This window comes from Heterodontus francisci, chromosome 7, assembly GCF_036365525.1.
Source record: "Heterodontus francisci isolate sHetFra1 chromosome 7, sHetFra1.hap1, whole genome shotgun sequence".
In the NCBI taxonomy this organism is placed as follows: Eukaryota; Metazoa; Chordata; class Chondrichthyes; order Heterodontiformes; family Heterodontidae; genus Heterodontus; species Heterodontus francisci.
The window spans coordinates 33,824,394-33,837,852 of record NC_090377.1 but is presented as its reverse complement, the minus strand read 5'-3'; the positions used below and the strand labels follow the sequence as shown (position 1 = coordinate 33,837,852).

Below are 13,459 nucleotides of genomic sequence, written 5' to 3'. Positions count from 1 at the left end.
TTAATAGCTTTTTCACAATGAGTTATGCTTAAACATTAAGTTTTAAAATTAAGTGAGTTTTCACAGGTTTAAAATCCTCCTGAAGTTTCTGAAACAAAGCAAGTGGTGAGTCAACTATCCTTACTGTTGCCCACAATGACCAAGACAAACAGGAGATCTGTCATCTTGCTTCAGACTTCCAGTCAGCCATCTACGCAAAACAGTATTTTTGGGCACTCAGCAGGGGATTGTCTGCTGAAAGTACACTCATGGGAAGGAGGTGGCCAATTTAGTTGACAAGCCGAAAGGCAAATACCTGAATGGGGAAGATGGTAGGGGGACAGTCCTTCCACTTCATAAAGTCAATGAGTTCAGTTAAGTCTGAGAAGGGAGCTTCAGCATAGCAACTTACCATCTTCAGCTCAAAGTCAATAAGAATCAAAATTCTCACCAGGAAAAGTGAGCCCACTAACATAGGATACTGTGACATGGTTAATTATGACTTATTTCATCAAGAGAGGTTTGATGTGAAATGGATTTTGATTGTACAAAGCGACAGTTTCGTTTACTTGCTTTCTGCAAAATAAATCAGCTTAGGGATGTCTATCTGACCTGTATCATTAAAGTAATGGCATATGAAAGGCAATATCCAATTAATTTCATGGAGTGGGGTACTACTGATACACACCCAGGTTATGCTATGGTACGATTAGATAGTGGACAGTGCGGCAAACTCCTGAATATAAGCAGCAAACAGCACTTACGAGAAAGACCAATGCTGAGAATATAACACTTATTGTGGTAACTCACTAATGTACTTCACAGCAGCTCACTGTGTAAAGCAGTACAAGAGCCTGGATTCATCAGGTGATGCATAATACATAAAAACCATCTTATACAACCCAAGACCCAAACTTCAGGCCACCAGGCAAGCAACAGGTGAACAAACATTCACTTTGCATTGCTCAACAGTCGGCACTGAAGTTGCAAGCTGCAGTTCACAGATATCTCCCTGTACACCACAAAGGAGTGCCACCCTCCAGTGCTATCAGTGTTTGACGTCACAATTATGTGCTTTTGTGTCTGAGCATGTCATCCAGTAGAAACCTTTGTTTATAAAAATGTATTCATTTTACTGATCTGGATATCATAAAACAAATGCATGAACAATTAAACATGCACATCATGTTCTTCTTGATACTGCAACACATCCAAACTGTTCCACCTGTGCAGGTTTTTTCTGCAAACCACATCTTTCACACAAGTTCCTTTGCCAATGCTCTCGTTTGAGTGGACTTTTCCTGCATAATTAAAAGCCTGGCTCATCTCATTTTTGTACTGTATAGCAATCACTAATGAGGATTTTCACTTCCCTTGTCACAGCACCAAATCAACTCCAAAGTCACAAATTGCTTCCTCTATGATTATGACCCTGCATTATCCATCCTTGTCTTTTCTGTAGCCTTTGACATAGTTGACCATGCTATTCTCCTCCAGTGATTTTCCTTCATTATCCAGTTCAGTGAGTGCCCTTGCTTGGTTCATTCTTACCTATCTGAACATAGCCAGAGCATCTACAACAATAGTTTCTCTTCCTGCCACTGCACTGTTACCTCCAGAATACCCTAAAGTACCCTTTGTCCCCCTTCTCTACCAGTAGCTGGCATTGGCAGCATTTATGCCAGCTAGAAAAAAGCAAAAGCTAACAGTTTCCAAAAAGGCTGGTACAGTTTCAAAGCGGCCCCAAATGTTGGCCTATGACATGCAGTCACAAAGTGCAGTGGGGCAAAGGGTAACTTATATACATAATTCACACTGCAATTGTAGCCAACATGCCACCATATGTCTGGTAAAGGATTTTTGAAAAATTGTGGAAATTTTCCCTCTTTTCTTTTGGGGTTTCATAATAAACCTATTAGTGACACCGAAGTACTCTTCTCACATGTACAGAGACATTCCTCTCCATCTCTTCCTTTAGTTCATGCCAGTAATTTACTCCCACCCCCACATTGGTTTGTATGATCAGGCTTTTCACCTTAAATTCCCACTGGCACTCTTCTCCCCTTCCCATAACTCTTCTCCTCCTATATCCCTCCCCTCTCAGTTCACTCTGGCACTTATTCTTCCTACCTCCCACCGGTGCCTCAAGTTTGAACTAATCTTAAACATCAGTTCACTATGGCTCTCTTCTCCTCGCTCACTTTTCACTCCCTTGTTTCCTATAAACATGCTAGCACATTTAATCCAATCCTGTCCCTGCCCTGTATTCCATGCTGGCAGCTTTCCACTCAACCCGTGCTTGCATCATTCAACCCATCCCCTCAACATTTCCAACTGGTGCTCTGCTCAAAGCATCCTTCTCACTTGCTCTCCCTTGATCCTCCCTCCTGCTATTCTGAGCAATGAAATATTGCTGTGGGCAGGATTCCCTTGATTACATGCACATCTACCGTCAGCTCAGTTGACCACACTTCTACTTTTCAAATCTGAGGGTTGTGGGTTCGAGCCCTACTCCAAATCTTCAGTACATAACCGAGGTTCACTTTTCACTGCAGCACTGTATTGAGCATGCACTGCGGGAAACAACATTCCTCAACATTACAGAATTACTTCTAAAGGTAACTGTAAATTTAATTAACAGAAACAAAAAAGAGATCATAACTAAGATATGGTATCATTTTTCATGACATCTGAAAAAACAGTACCAGTGCAACATTTCAGTTTAGCTCCCGAATACTAATATGGTAATCATTTGTCATAACGTTCCCCTTGGGAGCCATAAGAAAGCAGTGTTATAGTGAAGGGCAAGTTGCAATAAAGTGCTGGGAACTCCAGCTTACTAATAATTATTTAGCAAAATGACTAATTTACCTTATAATTTTAGGGGAACATTACCTAATGCTAATGATTCAGAAGCTTTTAGGGAGCCATAAATATCACACTTTATTTTGGAGATGGCGGTTAACCTAGTGCATAGTTACTGTAATGAGGAAATGGTCTGTACAGTAGGTCCTTTACTTTCACTTTTCTTTCCATTAGCCACCATTGCAAGTAGAAAAACCTCGTACTCAAATATTCTGTATATTGAAAACTAGAAAGGAATTCTACGATTGAGTTCAGACAATGCACTTTTGTTTAAAAATGTCAAGAGTTATTACACCACAGGTGGAGGCCATTTGGCCCATCACTTATTTTCATGCATCTCACTCTGAAAACTTAATACAATTCCACATGTTTAAATAGATTTGCAATTCCTCTCACTTTCTAAAAGAAAATTATAATTCTCACCAGTCACAATCTCCAATGTTCTCCAATAGCTCTGCTTCTGAACTTTTCAAACCTGGGGGTGCTTCAGTTTGATGAATCAGATAAGGAAAAAAACAGATGTTTATCGAGAATACAAAGAAGAAATCAATCTCCATACCTTACACTGCTTATCTGCACTTTATAAAATCTAGTTAATTCCTTATTTGTAATATACTAGAAGTCTTACATACAAATTACCAATTACCGCCCCATCTGTCTACTCTCGATCATCAGTAAGGCGTCGTCGACAGTGCCATCAAGCAGCATTTGCTCAGCAATAACCTGCTCAGTGACACTCAGTTTGGATTCTGCCAGGGCTACTCAGCTCCTGACCTCATTACAGCCTTGGTTCAAACATGGACAAAAGAGCTGAACTCCAGCGGTGAGGTGAGAGTGACTGCCCTTGATAATAAGGCAGCATTTGACAGAGTATGGCATCAACGAGCTCAAGTAGAACTGGAGTCAATGGGAATCGGGGGGAAACTCTCCGCTGGTTGGAGTTGTACAAAGCGCAAAGGAAGATGGTTGTGACTGTTGGACGTCAATCATCTCAGCTCCAGGACATCACTGCAGGAGTTCCTCAGGGTACTGTCCTAGGCCCAACCATCTTCAGCTACTTCATCAATGACCTTCCTTCAATCATAAGGTCAGAAGTGGGGATGTTCGCTGATGATTGCACAATGTCCAGCATCATTCGCGAATCCTCAGATACTGAAGCAGTCCGTGTAGAAATGCAGCAAGATCTGGACAATATCCAGGCTTGGGCTGATAAGTGGCAAGTAGCATTTGTGCCACAAAAGTTGCAGGCAATAACCATCTCCAACAAGAGAGAATCTAACCAAATCCCTTTGACATTCAATGACATTACAATTGCTGAATCCCCCACTATCAACATCCTGGGGGGTTACCATTGACCAGAAACTGAACTGGGGTAGCCATGTGACTACCGGAGCAGGTCAGAGGCTAGGAATCCTGTGGCGAGTAACTCACCTCCTGACTCCCCAAACCCTGTCCACCATCTACAAAGCACAAGTCAGGAACGCGATGGAATACTCTCCACTTGCCTGGATGGGTTCAGCTCCAACCACACTCGAGAAGCTCGACATCATCCAGGACAGAGCAGCCCACTTGATTGGCACACCATTCACAAACATTCACTCTCTCCACCACTGACGCACAGTGGCAGCAATGTGTGCCATCGACAAGATGCACTGCAGCAATGCACTAAGGCTCCTTAGACAGCACCTTCCAAACCCGCAACCTCTACCAACTAGAAGGACAAGGGCAGAAGATGTATGGGAACACCACCATCTGCAAGTTCCCCTCCAAGCCACACACCATCCTGACTTGGAACTATATCTCCGTTCCTTCATTCGCTGGGCCAAAATCCTGGAACTCCCTTCCTAACAGCACTGTGGGTATATCGACCCCACATGAGCTGCAGCTGTTCAAGAAAGCATCTCACCACCACCTTTTCATAGGCAATTAAGGATGGGCAATAAATGCTGGCTAGGCCAGCGACACCCACATCCCCATAAACGGATAAAAACAAAACACTTCCTGAAACTTTCCTGTCACCCTACCTGTCATACTTAAACTTACCTACTTTACCTCTGATTAAATCATCCTGCTCGACCTCCAAGATAAGCAGCGCTATTCTCTTTTGCACAGTCATAGAAAGATACAGCACAGGAGGCCGCCATTCAGCCCAATATGCCTTTGCCCGCTCTTTAGTAAAGCTATCCAATTCACCCCACTGTCCTGCTCTTGCCCCACAACCCTGTAATTTTTTTTCCCCTTGAAGTATTTATATAATTATCTTTTGAAGGTTACTATTAAATCTGCTTCACCACCCTTTCAGCCAGTGCACTTCAGATCACAATAGCTTTCTGTGTAAAAAAAAAGGTTCCCTCATGTTGCCTCTGGCTCTTTTGTCAATCACCTTAAATTTGAGTCCTCTAGTTACCATCTTTCTGCCAATGGAAACAGTTTCTCCTTATTTACTCTATCAAAACCCTTCATGATTTTGAACACCTCTATCAAATCTCCTCTCAATCTTCTCTGCTGCAAGGAGCACAATCCCAGCTTCTTCAGTCTCTGTACACAACTGAAGTCCCTCATGCCTGGTACCATTTTTATTATACCTGCCTCTGACTGAAACTTTCCAACTTCCTCTCTAAAATAGAAAGCACTTTTCTTCATCTGAGACCCATGAGAGTCAGAGGTCCCTCCTGATGCCTTTCCTTACGCCACACTGTCATGTCCAGCAGTGAGACGTTCCCAGTGACCCAACAACCAGTGCTGACACCCTTCTCCCTTCTTCCATCCCCAGTGTTCACCCCAAGCACAAGGACCTTTCTTACCACTCCCAGACCCCTCTCCCATTACTGCCAGATCCAAGGATACCACTTTTAATATTCCCAAATCCAGATCCCCTCTCCGTAACTACATATTCCAGGATCATATCCAATACTCCCTTACCCCAGAAATTCCAGAAACGAAAAACCTCCCTTTCCAATATTACAAACTGCAGGTTAACCCCTGTGCTCAAAAACCCCACCACCCACAACCCACCCCTTATTCCCATATGGCAGGAACCATGCCCAGTTGTCCTATAACACACCCCACTCCCCCCCAGAGACACCATCATACACATTTCTACCAAACGGCATCAACATTCCCAACCCTTGTAACATTCCTCCCAGTCTTTAGATACCAAAAGTCTTCCCAACTCAGATTTGCCACAACAAAGCAAACCCTAACACAAACTGTCAACCTAAACTCCACATGCCACCTCTCCTCACAAACCTTCCAAGCTCTCAAGGTCCAGCAATCTTACCCATATTCCAACAAACAGACAATTATCACCAATGTTACTCAAGTTTTGAATCCCTATCCCCTGGATTGTGAAACTCCATTCCACAGTACTTCTACATACCCATTACCTATCTGCAACCCAATAGTTTCCAGAGTATTTTCACAAACTCAGAGATTAAATGTTATTCATTCAATCACACTCCAGGCTTTGAGTACATAATTTAAGCAGATACTTCAACAGAAAAGGAAGTTCTCCCAGTGTCCTAGCCAAAATTCCTCATTCAACCAAAACATAGATTAACTTGTCATTCACCTCATTTGCTGTTTGTTGAATCCTGTAAAATACAACTGGATTCGACATTTGCCACTATCAAAAAAGTTACTGTAGTTCAAAAGTAATTCTGGGGAAGTAATTTACTGGAGAGGCGGTAGCGTAGTGATATCACTGGACCAGTAATCCAAAGCGCAGGCTAATGCAATGAGGGCATGGCTTCAAATCCCACCATGGCAGATGGTGAAATTTAAATCTTGAATTTTTTTTTAAAAAGCTAGATGAAACCCATTCGATTGTTGTAAAAGCCCATCTGGTTCACTAATGCCCTTTAGGGAAAGAAATTTGCCATCTTTACCTGGTCTGGCCTACATGTGACTCCAGACCCACAGCAATGTGGTTGACTCTTAAATGCCCTCGGAAATGGCCTAGCAAGCCACTCACTTCAAGTGTAATTAGGGATGGGCAATAAATGCTGGCCTCGTCAGTGACACCCACATCCCACAAACAAATAAAAAAAAATTCATTTGTTGTAAGCACTGATGTCCCAAGGATGTGCTATAAAAGTTCTTCTTGCTTATCCTTTACTTTCAAAATGGTAAGTTAAAAATTGAGTTTGTAGCTAACAACCTGAGCAACACAATGGCAGGGCTCGGTCCCCTGCTTTTTGTGGTATATATTAACGATTTGGATGTAAATGTAGGGGATGTGATCAGGAGGTTTGCAGACGACATAAAGATTGGCCATGTGGAAAATAGCAAGGGGGCAGCTGTAGGCTGCAGGAAGATACTGATGGTCTGGTCAGATGGGCAGAAAAGTGGCAAATGGAACTCAATCTAGAGAAGTGTGATGTGATGCATTTGGGGAGGTCAAACTAGGCAAAGGAATACACAATTAATGGGAAAATACTGGAGAAGTGTAGAGGAGGTGAGGGACTTGGAGTGAATGTTAACAGATCCCTGAAGGTACCAAGACAGGTCAATAAGGTGGTTAAAAAGGCATATGGAATCCTTTCCTTTGTTAGCCAAAGTGTAGAATACAAGAGCAGGGAGGTTATGCTGGAACTGTATAACTCATTGGTTGGGCCACAACTTAAGTACTATGTGCAGTTCTGGTCACCTCATTACAGAAAGGATGTTATTGCACTAGAGAGGGTACAGAGGAGATTTACGAGGATGTTGCCAGGATTGGAAAAATGCAGCTATGAGGAAAGATTGGATAGGCTGGGGTTGTTCTCCTTAGAACAGAGAAGGCTCAGGTGAGATCCGATTTAAATGTACAAAATTTTGAGGGGCCTGGATACAGCGGAGGTGAAGGGCCTATTCACTTTAGCAGAGAGGTCAGTGACTAGGGGGTCATATTTAAAGTGATTGGTAGAAAAATTAGAGGGGAGATGAGGAAAAACTTTTGAGGCAGAAACCCTCAACTCATTCAAAAGGAGTCTGGATATGCACCTCAAGTGTTGTAATCTGCAGGGCTACAGACCAAATGCTGGAAGGTGCGATTAGAATAGGTGAATCGTTTTTCGGCCGGCACAGACACGATGGGCCAAGTGGCCTCTTTCTGTGCCTTAAACTTTCTATGATTCTATTGTATGAATGGGATATCTACATACAATAGTCCATATTTGTTTTCCCCAACAAAAACTACCAGCAAGTGTACATTTTCTTTTCCCAAAAATATACGTTATTCATAAAAATCTGTAAAAAAAAAAAATGCATTCCAAAATAGTTCAAAACAGCACCAAGTTGACATTCCAAAAGGTGCAAAGGAAATCAGTTTTCTTCAATACAGGAGTGAGTTGCCTCACAATCCTTCCATTCCATTTTACATGTCATGTACATTTTACAGAAAACCCATATTTGGTGTATACAGCTCGAGGGGTTTCCCATGGGTCCAGCCCCTCAGTTCACTTGGTGGGACGACCTCACACGGTGGTCTTTCCCCATTGAGCCTTTGCAGCGGCTGCCCCAAGCTTTAGCGCGTCCCTCAGCATGTAGTCCTGGACCTTGGAATGTGCCCGTCTGCAACACTCGGTCGCAGACAATTCTTTGCGCAGGAAGACCAGCAAGCTTCGGGCAGACCAAAGAGCGTCTTACACCAAATTGATGGTCCTCCAGCAGCAGTTGATGTTTATCTCAGTGCACGTCCCTGGGAAAAGCCCATAGAACACAGACTCCTGTGTTACAGAGCTGCTTGGGATGAACCTCAACAAAAACCACTGCATTTCTTTCCACACCTGCTTTGCAAAGACACATTCCAGAAGAAGGTGGGCAACTGTCTTTTCCCCACCGCAGCCACCTCGAGGGCAGCATGTGGAAGGGGCGAGACTCCGGGCGTGCAGGTAGGATCTGACGGGGAGGACCCTTCTCACCACCAGCCAAGCTACGTCCTGGTACTTGTTTGAAAGTTCTGGTGATGAGGCATTCTGCCAAATGACTTTGGCAGTCTGCTCAGGAACCATTTGACATGATCCATCATCTCCTGTTCCCGTTGGGCCTTGAGGACATTCCGTGCAGACCACTGCCTGAGGGATTGGTAGTCAAAGGTGTTTTCCCACAGAAACTTTCCCACAAAGGATAGGTGGTATGGCACGATCCAACTGGATGAAGCGTTACGCGGCAATGTGACCAGACCCATCCTTCGCAACACCGGGGACAGATAGAACCTCAGCACGTAGCGACACTTGGTGTTTGCGTACTGGGGCTCTCCGCACAGCTTGATACAGCTACACACGAAGGTGGTCATCAGGATGAGGGCGACATTGGGTACATTTTTTTCCCCCCCTTATCCAGAGGTTTGAACATTGTGTCCCTCCGGACCCAGTCCATTTTGGATCTCCAGATAAAGCGGAAATGGCTCGGTTGACCGCCACGGCACAGGAGTGAGGTATGGGCCAGACCTGCGCCACATACAGCAACGTGATTGCCTCGCACCTGTTGACCAGGTTCTTACCCACGATGGAGAGAGATCGTTGCTCCCACATGCTCAGTTTATGGCGCACCCTGGCTACTCGTTCCTTCCAGGTTTTGGCGCACGCCCAGGCCCTTCTGAACCATATCCCCAGCACCTTCAGGTAGTCTGACCTGACGGTGAAGGGGACAAAGGTTCGGTCAGCCAAGTTCCCAAAGAACATGGCCTCACTCTTGCCATGGTTAATTTTGGCTCCCAAGGCCAGTTTGAACTGGTCGCAGATGCTCATCAGTCTGCGAACGGACAGCGGATCCGAGCAGAAGACGGCGACATTGTCTATGTACAAGGAGGCTTTTACCTGAGTGCCTCCGTTGCCTGGGATTGTCACCCCTCCTATGCCCGCATCCTTCCTAATAGACTCAGCAAAACGTTAGATACAGCAAACAAACATGACGGGGAGAGAGGACTGCCCTGTCTGACTCCAGATTGGATCGGGAAATTTTCTGATTCCCACCCATTGATTGAGACTGCGCTATTGATGTTTGTGTAGAGCAGTTTGATCCAATTGCAGATTTCCTCCCCAAACCCCATTTTGGAGAGCACGTCCATCATGATGGCGTGCGATATCTGTCAAAAGCTTTCTCTTGGTCCAAGCTGATGAGGCAGGTGTCCACCCTCGTATCCCTCAGTAGCGCGAGACTATCAGAGATCTTCCTGCCGGGTACAGTGCCGGTCTGGTCAGGGTGGATCACCAACTTCAGAGCAGATCTGACCCAACTGGCGATGACTTTTGACAGAATCTTGTAGTCAACATTAAGCAGTGAGATGGGCTGCCAATTTCTGATTTCTGCCCTCTTCCTCCACTTGCAGATAGAAACATAGAAAATAGGAGCAAGTGTAGGCCATTTGGCCCTTCGAGCCTGCTCTGCCATTCATTATGATCATGGCTGAGGGTGATGCCGCCTTTCCTCATGGATTCAGCAAGTGTAAATTTCCCACAACAGCATTGGAATAATACAGGCTGGTGTGACGAAGTGTCAGTGTCAGCCTTGGTTCAGTAGAAGCACTCATCTTTCAGTCAAATGGTTGTGGATTCAAGTCCCACTCCAAAGACATGAGCACATAATCTAGGCTGGCACCTCAGTGCAGTGCTGAGGGAGTGCTGCATTATCGGAGGTGCCGCCTTTCATTTGAAACTTAAAACCAACGCCCCATCTGCCCTCTAAGTTAGGTAAAAATACATCCCACAACATTTTTCGAAGAGGAGAGTTTTCCCCAGTATTCTAGCTAACATTTATCCTTCAACCAACACCATTAAAACAGATTATCTAGTCATTATCCGAACATGATGGCCTCGGTCTTCCGAATGTTGAACTGTCAGAATATGCAGTGCGTTCAAACTGAATGCCGAAAGAGCACTCACAGAGGTAAAAAAAGATGGTGAATTCACACTGAGTTTTGTCAGTGGACATGTCTCAATACCTGTGGAAGATGTCACCAAGTGGCAGCACATAGCTGATGAAGCAGAGGGCTGAGTATACACCCTTACAGGAATCCAGAGATAATGGTGTGGGGGGGAAAAGAAAAGCTTTGGCTGAAGATGCACTGGCTATGACTGGACTGTCCCAATGAGTTGGAATAGAGGAGAGGTGTTGGAGAAGGATGATAAAGTCAAGTAATTCAAAGGCTGCAGTGAAGTCGAGGAGGCAAAAACACTATGATTAAAGTCACAGAGAACGTAATTTGTGACTTTCATTAGAGCTGTTTCAGTGCTGTGACAGGTGAGCGATGCACTAAAGGACACAGATTTGGATTTCAAAGTTTTAAACATGGAGTTTCAAGAAAGATGGGCTTTTTAAACAAGAGACATATTCAAGAACTTTGGACAGAAAATGAAGGCAGGAAATTGCAAGAATCTTTTTGATAAGGGATAATGATGGCATATTTGAAAGAGATTGGGTGGAATGGAAAATAGTTCTTGAGGAGAGGGAACCATTGCAATAGCAGCTTGTATGGGGGCCAGAAAGGGAAGTTGGGTGATCAGCAGTTTAATGGAAAAGGATAAAGAAACAGGTGGTGATCTCCTGGACAAGATGAACTTGGAGAGAACATGAAGGAAGATGAGAGAAACTAGAGAAAGTCATAAGTCACTGCTTCAGCAGGGAGATGTTTGTTCTGGTGGGTGAAGGAAGTGGAGGAAACAGCAAAGGAAGCTGAGCAGATAGTCTCAATCTGCAGGCAGTGGAGATACTGGATGGACTAAAGATTGATATAGAAGAGGTATTAAAAAGGCTGGCTGAACTTAAAGTTGATAAGGCACCAGGACCAGATGGGATGCATGCAAGGATGCTGTGGGAAGTAAGGGTGGAAATTGCAGAGGCACTCACCATAATCATCCAGCGGTCCAACTGTGTTGCCAGAGGCCTGGAGAATTGCAAGTGTTACACACTTGTTCAAAAAAGGGTGCAAGGATAAACCCAGCAACTACAGGCCAGTCAGTTTAACCTCAGTGGAGGGAAAGCTTAATCTAGGACAAAATTAACAGTCACTTAGACAAGTGTGGATGAATTAGAGAAAGCCAGCACATATTTATTCAAGGCAAATCATGCTTAACTTGCTTAAGTTTTTTGATGAGGTAACAGAGATGGTTGATAAAGGTAATGCAGCTGATGTAGTGGATATGAACTTCCAAAAGATATTTGATAAAGTGTCACATAATAGTCTTGCCAGTAGGGTTAAAACTGATGGAACAAAAGGGAAAGTGGCAGCATGCATACAAAGTGGCAGCATGGATAGATACAAAGTTGGCTAGGTAACAGAAAAGAGAGCAGTCGTGAACAATTGCTTTTCAGACTAGAGGAAGGAATGCAGCAGGGATCCCCATGGGTTGGTACTAGGATCACTGCTTTTCTTCATATATATTATTAATGACTGAGACTTGGGCATGCAGGGCACAATATCAAAGTTTGCAGACGACACAAAACTTGAAAGTATTGGGAACTGTGAGAAGGATACTGATGGACTTCAAGAGGACATAGACAGGCTGGTGAAATGGGCAGACAAGTGCAGATGAAATTTAATGCAGAGAAGTGTGAAGTGGTACATTTTGGTAAAAAGAACGAGGTATAAAATAAAGGGCGCAATTCTAAAGAGGATGCAGGAACAGAGAGACCTGGGGATCTATGTGCACAAATCGTTGAAGGTGGCAGGACATTTGAAAAAGTGGTTAAAAAGGCATCCAGGATCTTGGGCTTTATAAATAGAGGCATAGAGTACAAAAGCAAGGAAGTTATGATGAATCTTCATAAAACACTGGTTCAGCCTCAAATGGAGTACTGTCCCCAATTCTGGGTACCAACCTTTAGGAAGGATGTGAAGGCATTGGAGAGGATGCAGAAAAGATTTACAAGAATGGTTCCAGGTATGAGGGATTTCAGCAACATGGATAGATTGGAGAAGCTGGGGCTGTTTTCCTTGGAGAAGAGGAGGCTGAGAAGAGATTTGATAGGAGTGGTCATGAGGGGTCTAGACAGATAGTGTAGATAGAGAGAAACTGTTCCCATTGACGGGAGGATGGAGAATACTAATTTAAGGTGATTGGCAAAAAAAAACTGGCAAAAAAGCTTCACTTTTTTTTTTAATGTAGCAAATGATTAGGATCTGGAATGCATGACCCGAGTATGTGGTGGAGGCAGATCGAATTGGGGCTTTCAAAAGGGAACCAGATAAGCACCTGAAGATAAGAGAGTTTTCAGGGCTATGGAGAAAGGGCAGGGGGTGGGAGTAGTTGAGTTGCTCTTGGGGAGGCCTGGCACAGACATGGCAGGCCAAGTGGCCTTCTTCTGTGCTATAACTATTCTATGATTCTTAGTGACAAGGAAGTCCATGAGCTCCTTGCACTTGTTGAAGAGTAGGGTGGAGGGGGCAGGAAAGACATAGCAATGAAAAGAAGTGGTGGGTTAGGTTTGCACTCCAGGATGCTTCTGATAAACTTGGCAGTTTTGGCAGAAGACAGTGAGGCCCAATTGAATTCAAGAAAGTCCAGCCAGATCTAGTGATATATGGGTAAACAAGTTGTATGTCAGATATGCTCAGGTTTGCATCCCTTGCACTTGGTGAGTAAATGTTTTCTGGGAACAAGAACACCAAAGGTGGAAGTGAGCAAGTGGATCA

The 13,459-nt window shown here is 44.1% G+C and overlaps 1 protein-coding gene across 15 annotated transcripts in view; it reads right to left on the bottom strand.

The window, feature by feature from the left end:
• gtdc1 (glycosyltransferase-like domain containing 1) overlaps positions 1 to 13,459 on the bottom strand; it is an 872,535-nt gene that overhangs the window by 835,115 nt on the left and 23,961 nt on the right. For 5 of the 15 annotated variants that reach the window (XM_068034984.1, XM_068034985.1, XM_068034982.1 and 2 more), the window contains exon 2: positions 3,268 to 3,328. The exons of the other annotated variants lie outside the window; for them this stretch is intronic. The gene's annotated coding sequence lies outside the window, so the exon portion shown is untranslated. The remainder of the gene's footprint in view (positions 1 to 3,267; positions 3,329 to 13,459) is intronic. 15 annotated transcript variants of the gene reach the window in all.